This window comes from Protopterus annectens, chromosome 2.part0 (genome assembly GCF_019279795.1).
Source record: "Protopterus annectens isolate FY-2018-M chromosome 2.part0, PAN1.0, whole genome shotgun sequence".
Lineage (NCBI taxonomy): Eukaryota > Metazoa > Chordata > Ceratodontiformes > Protopteridae > Protopterus > Protopterus annectens.
Genome location: NC_056728.1, coordinates 1242782231 through 1242796700, shown reverse-complemented (window position 1 = coordinate 1242796700; position 14470 = coordinate 1242782231). Strand labels below are relative to the sequence as shown.

Genomic DNA, 14470 nt, shown 5'->3' with positions numbered 1-14470 from the left:
ACCGCATTCTCGACCACAGAGACCTGGATGCTCCAAAACCACCTTTATCTAAATGCTAACAAATCCAAAATATTAATATTTCCACCCTCAAAATCCTTCCCTTCCCTTTTGATAAAAGTTCCTTCCAAGTCCTAAGCCAAAACAACTCTCCTATTGAAGTCATTCCCTTTGCTAAATTAACTGTAGATGAACACCTGAAGTTTGATACCCACATACAGCAAAACATAAAAAAAACACCAAAAACTTGGCATTCTATACAGAAACAATCACTTCCTCTCTCCTTCTACTAGATATACACTCACCTCTACTTACCTCCTCCTCTCCCAATATAGGTGCTCCCTTACTAACCAGCCTATCTTCCTCCATCTCTTCCAAACTTGAAAATTGTTACAGCAAAATTTCTAAGTTTGTCACCAAAGCCAAATACTCCTCCCATCATTGTACTGCCCTCCATTCTCTAAATTGGCTAAAACTCCCTAACTATCTGGACTACCTCCAACTTACTACAGCTCACAGGCTAATATTCAACCCCACCAAATGCCCCGCACTCACTAGCATCCTACCCTCATACATCCCAAGTAGAACACTCAGGTCTGAAAACCAAAACTGAATTACTGCCCACAAACCTAAGCGACACGCAGGACAACTTCATCTCTCTTTTTCCTTAGCCAAAAAATGGAATTCTCTCCCCTCCTCCCTAAGGACAATGCAGTACATAGATAACTTTAAAACTAAGCTTCACTCCTACCTCTCTTCTAAATGGAAATGTAACTGCATTCTACCAGCCTAGCTCTCTTACCTCTTGTGCATATAGGTTACTTATAAGCATGGTTCAAGCTCAGTAACTGTTAATCCACATAATATTTTGTGCTATGTAAATAATGTTTTTCTCTTTCACTTTGTTTTTCCTATACATTTCTGTATCTTTAACTGTATTTTGTACTGTGGAGCTTTTCCCAGGCCTCCACTGAAAATGGGCTCCCTGGGCCCAGTGGACTTCCTCGGTCATCAAACTGGAAATAAATAAATAAATCACTCTTCAATCATTATCCAGTACATTAAACATGCATATGCACACTGACATGTACATGCTCACACATGTAGACACACACATATGCATGTACACTTGCATGCAAACTCACTGAGACACCCACACACATATGCATGTACACTTGTATGGAAGCTCACATACAGAAACACACACACACACGCACACACACACACACACACACACACACACACACACACACACACACACACACACACACACACACATACATACACACAGTCACACCTCTACCTGTCCGCTAAGCTTCCTGGCATTTGCCTCTAAAGTGATCTCACATATTGAAAGTACTGGGTGAGCAAGAGCTTTTGGGCAAACTAATTTCTGGGGCTGGCACTAAGGATTTATGCAGGTGAGTTGCTCTATGAATCACTTGGATATCTAAGTCACTTACTGCAGGTATTTCTGGGGAGAGCACATTGCTAATTGTCATCTCTCTCCTCGAATGCCTTGTTAGCATTTGTTGTAGACCAGAGAAGCAGCCAGCTGTGGTTTTGCACCTTTTTAATGTAAGTACTGTGGTAGGGCTAGCTAAGAAATGGAAACAGCAACTGGCAGTGATAAAACGTGCTTACTGTTGGCTGTAACATTTCTAAATCCTGGCTTTGTGTTTGTTTACCTTTTATTCTTCACACGTGCACATATTCCTACAGAAATTATAAACACTTGCGTTATTAAGCTAAAGAATTAAACCAAAGACTGAATTTGGTGAGTTATATGTTACATTAATAAGTGGTAGAATAGTTTGTGGTATAGAAAATGCTTCCACAAACAGGAAGCTTTTAACTAAACTTGACATGACAGTATCAAAAATCCGTAGGTGCATGAAGAGAAAATGAAGTTATGGGTGCATATTAACATATGAAATAAAATCTCAGTCAAATAAAAATGTTGTTTGTCTTTTCGGCTTTTCCCGGTTAGGGGTCACCACAGCAGAACTCCGGTCTGCTAATGATTGGCAGTAGATTTTTATGGTGCCGAGTTGCTAGCCCGACACCCAACCTTCAACGAAGGCACGCCCATTAGCGCATGTCTTTCGAATGCCACTCGACCGTCAGGAGGACATGCAGACTCCACACAGAAGGCACTCCAGCCGAGAATCGAACAGGAGAACCTCTGAGTCAAATAAAAATGTAAACATTGGAAATAAAGTGAGAATGTGTTGTAACAGATATGTCTAAGAGAAAGAGAACCATGAAGTACACAAGGGTCCATTGAATGTCAGAGGACCATAACTGTAATCCTTAAATAGTACGAATTTAAGTGTGAATGGCAGAAATATATACTAACTGCAAAAATCACAGATTCTCAGAATAGTCCCTCTTCTCTTCAGTACATTGATCACAGAGCTAGTATTTATATGTATCTCTCTCTCTCTCTATATGTATATATATATATATATATATATATATATATATATATATATATATATATAAATAATATGGATTCACTACTGAATCCCGAAATTACACAATCCCGAAGCCCAAAATACCGAGACTACAAGCCCGAAACCCCACATTACCGAAATGTTAAAAGCGCGTAATTCAAAATCGCAAAAGTACTACATACATACAGCACACACACAAACATACACACAGCCTCCCCCCATAACCAAACAAACCACCCTACACTAAAGATAAGCAGGGGGGCTTCGCCCCCCACACCCCCTTACTTTAATATTCTAACTCCCAGATCGCACAAACATACAAACAAGGCAAACTCACAGCCACACATTACAGCCCTCACAGACACACACACACACACACACACACACCACAGTCACAATGCACACTTACACACACACTAAAGCCCCTCACAAACACACCTACACACACATACTTACCTGAACCGCAACACCAGAAGCGCTAACTCAAAATCCCTTAAAATCAGGATTTTGAATTTCACGCTTCTGTTCTTTCGGTAATGTGGGGTTTCGGCTACATGGACTCGAGCTTTTGAAATTCGAGATTTCAAAAGTTCGAGATTTAGTAGTGTTCCCATATATATATATATATATATATATATATATATATATATATATATATATATATATATATATATATATATATATATATACATGAGTCTACTGCTTTTGGTCGAATTACATTTGGTCGAAAATGATTTCAGGCAGCCCACTTCACTGAAAGCACATTTGATTGAAAGCATATTTGGTCGAATTCCATTTGGCCAAAAATGGAATATAGCCCCTGCCCCACTGCAGTGCAACCCTGGAGTGAGAATATAAAGTTGGGGGGGGGGACATAGACCCCCAGATTTTGCGACTAGTTTTTACTGATGTTATATGTTTCAGTGTATTTTTAATGGATACACAAGTATATAATAGTGAATACACTGCAATTATGTGGGGGGCTATGCCCCCCAACTATATATTCTCACTCCAGGGTCGCACTGCAGTGGGGCAGGGGCTATATTCCATTTTTGACCAAATGGAATTCGCCCAAATCGGTTTTCAGTGAAATGCATTTTCTGTGAAGTGGGCTGCCTGAAATCATTTTCGACCAAATGTAATTTGACCAAAAGCAGTAGACCCATTATGTATATATATATATATATATATATATATATATATATGTGTGTGTGTGTGTGTGTGTGTATATGTACACAGTAGATATAAAAAGTGTACACACCCCTGTTAAAAAAGTGCTAGGTTTTTGTGATATAAATATATATTTTATATATATATATATATATATATATATATATGTATATATATATATACATACATACACACACACACACACACACACACACACACACACACACACACACACACATACACACACTGGATATACAAAGTGTACACACCCCTGTTAAAGTGCCAGGTTTTTGTGATATAAAAAATGAGACCACAATAAATTATTCCAAAACTTTCTCATCTTTAGTGTAACCTATAACCTGTACAATTCAACTGAAAAACAAACAAATCTGTTAGGGGAAAAAAAAATAAAACGTACAATAAGCTGGTTGCATAAGCGTGCACACCCTTAAACTAATACTTTGTTGAAGCACCTTTTGATTTTATTACAGCATTCAGTCTTCTTGGGTAGAAGTCTATCAGTATGCCACATCTTGACTTGTCAGATTGCGTGGGCATCTCTTGTGCACAGCCGTCTTCAGGTAACCCCACAGATTTTCTATTGGATTCAGGTCTGAACTCTGGCTGGGCAATTCCAAAACTTTAATTTTCTTCTGGTGAAGCCATTATTTTGTTGATTTGCATGTATGCTTGGGGTTATTGTCGTGTTGAAAGGTGAAATTCCTCTTCATCTTCGGCTTTCTAGCAGACACCTGAAGATTTTGGGCCAGAAGTGACTGGTATTTGGAATTGTTCATAATTCCCCCCACTTTGACTAAAGCTCCAGTTCCAGCTGAAGAAAAGCAACCCCAAAGCATGACACTGCCACTGCCATATTTTACTGTGGTGATGGTGTTCTTTTGGTGATGTGAAGTGTTGTTTTTGTGCCAAACTTACCTTTTGGAATTGTGGACAAAAAGTTCAACCTTGGTCTCATCAGACCATAACACATTTTCCCACATTCTTTTTGGAGACTTATTGTATTGTTTTGCAAATTTTAACTGGGCCTGGATGTTTTTCTGTGTAAGAAAAGGCTTCCATCTTGCAACCCCACCCCATAGTCCAGACATACGGAGAATACGGGAGATTGTTGTCACACACAACTAGTACTTGCTAGAAATTCCTGCAGCTCCTTCAGTGTTGCTGTAGGTCTCGTGACAGCCACCCTAACCAGTTTTCGTCTTGTCTTTTCATCAATTTTGGGGGGATGTCTAGTTCTTTGCAAAGTCACTGTTGTCCCATATTTTCTCCACTTTTTGATGACTGTCTTCACTGTGTTCCATGTTGTATCCAACCTTATACCTTTCAACAATAAGATCCCTTTGATGCTTTGCAAGCTGTCTGCGAACCATGGCTTTTGCTGTAGCAGGCAACTGAGTAAATGTCAGGAAAATCCTACTAGCACAGCTGAACTTTATGTGGGGTTAATCAGAGACTCTAATTGATGGCAGGTGTGTAGACAAGAAGACTGAATGTTGTAATTAAATCAAAAGGTGCTTCAGCAAAGTATTAGTTTAAGGGTGTGCACACTTATGCAACCAGTTTATTGTACATTTTTTATTTTTTATATTTATTCCCCTAACAGATTTGTTTTTTTTTCAATTGAATTGTACAGGTTATAGGTCACATTAAAGGTGGGAAAAGTTTTGAAATGATTTATTGTGGTCTCATTTTTTATATCACAAAAACCTGGCATTTTAACATGGGGGTGTACACTTTTTATATCCACTGTAGATATATATACACACACACACACACACACACACACACACACACACACACATATATATATATATATATATATATATATATATATATATATATATATATATATAAAATATCTGCCCGAAGGCATATATTAGCCCAGCCATGTTGTGCGGTATTCATCGCCCCTTTAGTAGTTCCCTAGACCCTTGTACTAGCAGCTAGTACCCTTGGCCCCTATCTAGTAGTGCAGTTGGTGTGATCCTTATGGTGTGAACTTTCTGTTACCCATCCACTCATCAAGGTTCCTCTTGAAGAGTGATAGTGAGGGGCTCTGTCTTATGTAGATCGGGACCCTGTTCCATAGTAAGGGAAGTCTGTGAAGGGAATCTATCCCTCCAGCATGTTCTATTCATTGTTGTGTTGAGGTTTATATCCCTAGAGCATGTAGCTCGAGTAGATTTGGTTTTGCTAAGATGAAGCATGTTCAACAATTCTGGGTTGGACATGGCTCTGTACATTAGACAGAGATCGCCTCTGAGAAAGCGGTATGCAACAGAGAACAGTCTTAGCTTTTTCAATCGTGCTGCATAGGGCAACTGTTTGAGGCCAGTAATCCTCTTGGTTAGGTACCTCTGTGGTCTCTCCAGCTGCTGGAGATGTCTAGCCAGGTACATTTCAATTGGTGCATTGTACTCAATAATGGGTCTGATAAGGGAAGAGTAGAGGGGCACCATTACATCCTTAGATCTTGATGCGAACCCTTTCATTATCAGATGGGTCACATAGAAGGATTTTCTAACCACTTTGGCAACATGGTTATCAAAGGAAAGCTGACTGTCTACTTGGGTCCCTAGATCCCTTATGTCTTCTTCAGATTTCAGGGGATTACCTCCTATGTTATAGTTTGCGGGTACTCTGTTTTTTCCAAAGGGGATTACTACGCATTTTTTTTGCATTTAGCTTGAAACCATGGCTTTGACACCATGCATCAGTCTCATTTAGGCCCTTCTGGAGGCTCTCCATGTTGGCCGGAGACTCTATTATAGCACCCAGTTTGCAGTCATCCGCAAACTTAGTCAGCCACAGCCCTTCCGTGCTTGCCTGTACTTCTGAGAAGTATATGCCAAACAGGAGGGGCCCCAGGACAGAGCCCTGAGGCACACCACTCGTTACTCGTCTGGATTTGGACATAGATCCCGCTACTCTTACTTTATGGGATCTGTCTGAGAGCCAGTTTACGATCCATCTTGTGACATAATGGTTTATGCCCAGGCTGGTGAGCTTATCAATAATACCTGAATGGGGAATGGTGTCAAATGCTTTAGCAAGGTCAAGGTAAGCCGTGTGTACCTCCTTTCCCTTATCTATAGCCTGAGTAACTGTCTCAAAGAAGTCCACCAGGTTCAGGAGGCATGATCTCCCTTTGACAAAGCCGAACTGTGTGGGTTCCAACGACTGGAGGTTCCCAATCTCTCCATTTATGAGTCCCATAATGATTCGCTCCATAGCCTTACAGATCAGACTGGTCAGGCTTATTGGTCAGTAGTTCCCAGGGCCATTTGTGGCCCCACCCTTGTGTAGCGGGACCACCGTTGCTGTGCGCCATTCTATGGGCACATATCCTGTGGAGAGGCTGAGACTGAACAGGGTATTAAGATGCGGGGTTAATTCCTTTTGGAGCTCGCGTATGACACAGACTGGGGCACCATCTGGTCCCATGGAGGCAGTGGTTTTAGCTTTAGATAGAGCCTTGTTAACCAATGTATCAGTAATAATTGGACTTACACAATCCCCTGGAATGGTAAAAGGCCCTGTAGGTGGTGAGGGGGGGGGGGGGGATTTGCACTGAACCTGTCAGCCAAGATGTTGGCAATGTCAGAAGGGTCAGTGTATTTTGTTCCATTTTGTACTAGCTCAGAACAGACCTGAGCATTGCCATTTAGGTTTTTGACGTAGCCATAGAAGGCCTTATGGTTATCCTTGGCATCCTTGGCAACTTTCATTTCAAAATTAGCTTTAGTTGACTTGATGAAGGCCCTTAATTTCTTACTAATGCTGATCAGGGATGATTTTTCTACTTGAGATTTGGCCTTTTTTTGTATAAGTCTCCTCCTTTTATTGTAAAGTTTGCTTATGGCCGGGGTCCACCAGATTGGTTTCTTCTTGCTTGAGGAAGGAGTCTTGGTTTTATTTGGGATAGCATGGTCCATGCAATCCTGCAGATGCATACAGAGTGCCTTGGTGTAGGATTCCGCATCCTGGATGTCATTATCCTTCTGCAAGGGAATAGTGAAGCTTTCCACTTCAGATGCAAGTAGTTTGAAGTTTGCTTTGGAAAAGTTTTTGACTATGGTTTCTTTGACTGGGGGAGGTGGAGGGGTGAAGATGTCCAGGGATATCAGTTTGTGGTCGGATCTGAACAAGGAGGGAGTGATAATGGGTGTGGTACAATGGGCGCCCATATTTGTGATGATTAAATCCAATATGTTGTCCCCTCTAGTGGGGGAACATACTAGTTTTTCAAGGGCATTTGAATTTATAAATTCTATGAATCGCTGAGCATAGGAGTTGGAACATTGGTAGTTCGCCCAGTCTATACCAGGGTAGTTGAAATCACCCAAGATTATGGTGTTGGGTAGGACCTTTATATTTTCCAATGTCTCAAGGAATGCAGAGTGAGCATTTTGGGACATGGTGGGCAATCTATAACCGGCTAAGACTTGAGATGTGGTTTTGCCTGCTGATAGTTGCTCATGGATAATCTCTGGGGCATCATGCTGCGCTACTAACCTGGAGATATGGGTAACCTTGATGAATATGGATATACCTCCACCCTTTGTACTGCAATCCGGTAACTGAGGCCGGACGGTATGATATGAATTGTAATCTGGCAGTGCTGGGGTGCTCTCTTGAGCTTTGAACCAGGTTTCCGTCACTGCACAAACATCGATTTTCTCCATTCTGAGAAGAGCCTTGAGTGTGCGCATTTTGAGGTTGAGACTTCTGGCGTTGAGTAGCATTACCCTTAGTTTTTGGTTACCTGTGCTGGTTACGGTGGTTGGTTTGTCCTTTGAGCCTTGCCTAAAAAAGGCACTATGGACACAGCAAAAGCCTTGGCCAGTATTCGAAAACCTAGGGGTGACAGGTGCAACCCATCTCTGGAAAAACAGCGAGGCTTGTCTATCATGTCATCCCAGGCAGACTGACACTGGAACCCCTTAGAATGACACCAGAAGCTTAGCCAATTGTTGAAATTGATCATTTTGTCCTTGTATTGTGGTATCATCCTAGGTGAAATTAGTATGCTACTCAAGGTCAGGGTCATACCAGCTTGGGCTACATGATCAGAGAGCTCCTCAATGTCTCTTTTCATGTAGTCCATGGAGGTACGTCTTAGATCATTCACACCAACATGTACAATGACAGCGTCATACTTGTACTTGTATATGTATATATATAAATTTTATTTATTTATTTTACATTTGTTAACCTGGAAAATCCAGCTGGATAAGGTGCATTTTTAGTGGAGGCCCGGGGAGAAAAGCTCTGAAAATGTGACTACAGCAAAATTACAGATAGTAAATGAATATAAATGTATTTGTATTTATTTACATGTATTATAAGAAGTATGGTTGTTTTGGCACAAACCCCTGAGCTCTTCTGCAAAAATGCTTTAAATATGCAAAAGTGAGTTGTGCTTTTCACTGTATTTACCAGAATCAGATTTAAATTTTCTAACATTTGAGACTCACAGTATATATATGTCATTCTGTTAAGAAGCTGAAATGTACATAAAGTATTGAAATTTAAGCACCTGTAGTCCATATAGCTTTTTTCATGAAAAAAGATGAATTCTACTTGTAATCAGTTTTGTAGAAGCTGTGAAAGAAACAATACATTTTCAAAGATAGGTCAGAGAAAAGGCAATTTTGTTCAGTGAGTATGCTTGCTATTGAATACTAAAAAAGTCTTTTGGCTTTTCCCGGTTAGGTGTCGCCACAGCTGATGACCGGTCTGCTTATGACTGGCAGTGGATTTTTATGGTGTTGAGTTGCCAGCTCGGCGCCCAACCTTCAGAGAAGGCACACCCACACACGCACCTACCTGCATGTCTTTAACGTTCACTCAACTGCAGGGAGGACATGCAGACTCCACACAGAAGGTACTTCAGCCGAGAATCGAACTGGAAAACCTCTTACTGTGAGGTGACAATGCTAACCGTTGCACCACCTCGGAGAATCGAATACAACACATGTTTTTTGTTTGCACAATTAAAGTGAAAACGGTGACAAGATGATTTATTATAATGCATCAGAAATAGTAAGTACAACTAAGATTGCTGACATGAAATGTTGAGAATTAATGAAAAATTTTGAATTTTAAACTAAGTATATGTTTATAGTGAATTGTTGTGTCTCAGAGTACTTTAGAAGGATTGATAGTAAATGGAGTGGGATAAAGAGCTGTTTGTGCATAGGTAACATTCAGGATACAAGTAAAATCTCTGGGCCAAAATAAACAACTGCAATATACATTTAAATATAAGAAGTACAATATCCTGTATCAAATTGTAACACTTAAAGAAAATAATTTAATATATTGGGTCATTTTGCTTTTGACTAATTTAATATTCAGGGTCATTTGGCTTGTGAGAAACTAGAAACCTAATTCCTAAGGAATTAATATCATGAAAACAAAGAGAAATATGTTCTTGTATACATTTGAGAACAGTTATACAATATCAGTGCCATCTTGAACTGTGTACTGAGTTATAACAGTGATTTATCTCTCATGGGTATGCTAAATAATTTTCAGGCTAAGGCAGTTTTTCCAAGAAAGTATTACATAAATAAATTCATTGATATGGTATCCAAAAAAACATTTTCTAGAAAGAAAACTGAGAAGGAAATTAATCAAATGAAAAGCTTATGTACCATTAAAGCACTATCAGAATGAATAAATGCTGTAGTTTCTGATGTAAAACCGGGAACAAATTGTTGTAGTACTACTGAACGAAAAGATCAGAATAAAGTAATTACAAGAGAACATTGATGATTACTCCTAAGGACGCTGCCTTTGTAGTGACAAATTCTAAGTTTTTTCAGTCCTAGATGCAGACCAGGGATTCTGGTAAATAAGGTTAAACAAAAACCTTCAAATTACAAAATATATTTATCTAACCAATATGAATATACAAACTCCTTAGATTACCATCTGGAATTGCACAGTTTTTTCAGACTTGAGCAGTACTGTAAATATAAGAGAGGACGTATTAGTGTGTAATCAGACAGAAGAAGAGCCGGAAAAGAGAGTGGAACAGTTGCTGAATAGAGGACATCATAATGTCAAGCTAAATAAGACTGGATGTAAATTAAGAGATTCATATGAAATGCATGGGGCATATTATCATATCCATGGGAACAAATCCCAATATAGGAAAGGGCCATATCAACTGTACCAATATCAAAAAACTCAAATATAAGTAAGCATTATATAGCTTTCTGGAAATGATGCTATATCTTGCAAAGTTTTTACCTAAATATTTATGATAAGTGTACCCCCCAAAGCTGTTAGAAAAAGAGGTAGCCTGAGAATGGTACTGTGAACAGCAAATGCATTTTGAAATGCTAAAGAAGTTAGTCATAGGAGCACCAAAAAAAATATTATGATTTGAACATATTTGTTATGTTGCAGTTAGATAACAGACAGAATGATACAGGAGGTATGAATGTACGAGAAAATTGTCCATTTGGTTATGGATCAAATACATTTACAGAGGCATAAAACAGGTATGCTTGCATATAAAATTAACTGTTAGTAGTAGTGTATGGATCTTATAAATTTCACAAATATATCTGTGGTAAAGAAGTTCACGAGGAAACAGAACATAACCCCTTGTTAAAGCATATTAAAAAATCATTGTGCAAGGCACCCCTGACACTACAGACTATGTTAATTGAGTTACAGTACTAAGGTCTGAAAATGGAATACAGATGAGGCAAGAAACAATATATATAGCAGACATGTTGAAGAATACATTTACAAAAGAAATATGAAGATATTTTTTGAAGAAGATTACCAAGATTACCTGTGACCAATTCAAGAGATGTACTGGCACAGACTTAGAAATGCAGTTACTGCAAGAAGTTATATTGAGAAGTTGCTCTGAGTAAAAAACATTAGTACTGAAAAAAAAATCAGCTCTGCTTTTATTTCAAGGAAAATTAGTTTTATTTAGGGTTGGTGTCCAAGACTGGTTAAATAGTAGTTACTAATTAGCTGATAAATTAGATTATTGAAAATATAAATGAATCACATCTGAGAATAATAAAATGAAAAAAAAAGTAAGACATAAAGTATGTTGGACATGAGCACTGAACCATATAAGTAAATAGTGAAGAACTGCACCTTACGCAAGTCATACCATAACTGTAACTCAGAGGAAGAAATGGTCACTTACCTACCTACTACTAAAATAACCATGGATTTGGCTGTGCAGAAAATTGACTGAGTTAAACTCATCAAACCCTTGGGAAGTCTTAAGATGTTTCTCTAGAGTCAGCATAATGATGCCTGTTGGCACCAACTATTGCACAATCATACTTTACATTAATAACTGAAAAACCATGTTACATACAGTTTGTAGACAGCTTAAATCTTATATAATTGGCATAGCAACTGTCAGTGATACTTCACTGAATCTAGAACAGCTAAAGAGATATTAGGGGATGTTTATATACATAACTACACAAAAACATAGCTTTCATATTTCTTTAACTGTCAAAATTAGGCAGCCTTTCATGAAAATGCACAAATAGATGATCAAAACCTGTTTTTGAGAGTTTGTGTACAGCTTGAACATTTACTACAGTATTTTTAGTTGCTTGAAAAACTTTAAAGAATTATCATTAACTTTTTTATTGTGACATAAAATTCATTTTAATACATGGCACCACTTTGAAGATAAGTTTATGCTGAAGTGTTCTGTTATTTATACTTCTATAATAATACTTATGATTCTAGGAATGTGCAAACATATTTTAGTGTGAATTATTTTTTGTCAAAAGGCTCAGAGTTCTGTGACTGAGAAGAGGGTAGATCTCCAGATGTCCTGTGGTGGCAATGAGTTAAGGCGGTCATGAATCTTATACATGTCAGCTGTTATTCCAAGCACCATGAAATATTCAAACTGGTAGGCAGGTCAAATACCAGTATAACCAGTACATTAAAGTATTTAGTCTTATGAAAGGGGGCTGATTGATGTAGCCATATTTGACAGTAATAGTTCACAAAGTGGGATATTATTGTACTTCAGTGGAAATTCAGATATAACATTTCAATTCCACACTATGCATATTGCAATGGGTAAATATACAGCAAGCTGTTCAAACAGTAACAATCTCACTAGGAAGACCAGTAGAAGTGGCTATAAAGCTTGCCGTTTTACTAGGGCTCAGTCTTTTTATAGTTCAGTAGTTACCAAGCATAAAGTACAAAATGCACATCGTTGAAGGTTGTGCGTCAGGGCTGGTAACTCGGCATGTAAAAATCAACTACCAATCAGTAGCGGACCGGAATTCCGCTGTGGCGACCCCTAGCCGGGAAAAAGCCAAAAGACACAACAACAACTAAGTGCAAAATATTGTATGTTATCTGAGAGGCTGAAAAAACGGAATATATCACATATTGGAGTGTACATCTTTAAATGTGCTGTGGTACACTTCTTTCTAGAAACAGTCTGAATGAAAACCTCCTGATAGCCAGAAGAACACCCACTCAGTAAATGCTGTCTCTTGAGTATCGGTGTGTTGCAGATATCACCTGATATATAGGTCCCTCACCATTCAACCCAGTACGATGTTCATGGGAGATCTAAACTACCCCTGTATAGACTGGGAATCCTACACCACTTCTAATGCACAATCTCAGCAATTCCTAAACTTTGTTAATACCAACATCCTGAAACAGTTGGTCCATTCTTCTACCAGAGGTATAAACATTCTTTATCTTTGCTCATGAACATGGGGGGGGGGGTAATTTTCCTCACCCACTGTAATATTTTTATTCATTAGCTTTGACCATAAGCCAGTGCTACTTGAAATAAAAATTAAATCTGGGCATCCAGCGAAACCAAAAACCTTTAAGAACTATTCCAAGGCTAACATCTCTCTACTAAGCAACACCTTGGCTAAATTCCAAGCATCCTCAAACCCAGTTAACATCATAGCATACACTGAGATATTTACAAACTCTGTATACAACCATATTGATATCTGTATAGAGTGAGCTGTGCCCATTCTTATTAAGAATAAGACAAACTCAAAAGGCAAGCCACCCTGGTGGAATCACAGTATTAATCGGTTATACAACAAAAGAAAAAAGTCTTGGTCAAGAGTAGGAGGAACAAAGCAATACTTACTAAAAAAGACCTGACCAATCTAAACAAGCTGCTAAGAGGGTTAATTAAAACTTCAAAGGCTAAATTTGAAGAAAAAATAGCTTCTCAAGGCAAAGGACAACCACAAAGTTTTCTAAAGCTCTGTCTGTAGCCTCAGAGGAAATACACAATAATGCGCAGAACTTATTGTAAATGGCATCACCCACACTAAATCAGAGGTCATTGTCAACCTTTTGGCTGACAGGTTCAGTGCAAATTTCTCCCCCCACTCCCCCACAATAGTCCAAATGAAATACCACATAACACAATCCCCCCAACTGTTATTAGGGAACAGGTCATCAGTGCAATTTCCAAGGTCAAAAACACTGCATCAGTAGACCCTGATAACATCCCAGGATGTTTAATAGATAGCATGAAACTTGACCTTTCTGGTCCACTTGAATCACTTTTTAACTGGAGCCTTCAGTCACGTTTTGTGCCCAAGGAATGGAAGATGACTACAGTCATTTCCCTGCTCAAAGGAGGTCCTGCCATTGATCCAGATAACTTCAGGCCCATAAGTCTTATCAGCCTTATATGTAAGGCCATAGAAAGAATCATCATGGACATGATAAATGAGGGCATAGGTAACCTGCAAATGCTGGATCCATTGCATTTTGGCTTTGTTAAAGAAAGGTTATGCCTGTTGAATCTGGATGATTTT

The 14470-nt window shown here is 38.8% G+C and overlaps 1 protein-coding gene across 4 annotated transcripts in view; it reads left to right on the top strand.

The window, feature by feature from the left end:
- TEC (tec protein tyrosine kinase) overlaps positions 1 to 14470 on the top strand; it is a 1312802-nt gene that overhangs the window by 862697 nt on the left and 435635 nt on the right. The window lies entirely within an intron of this gene.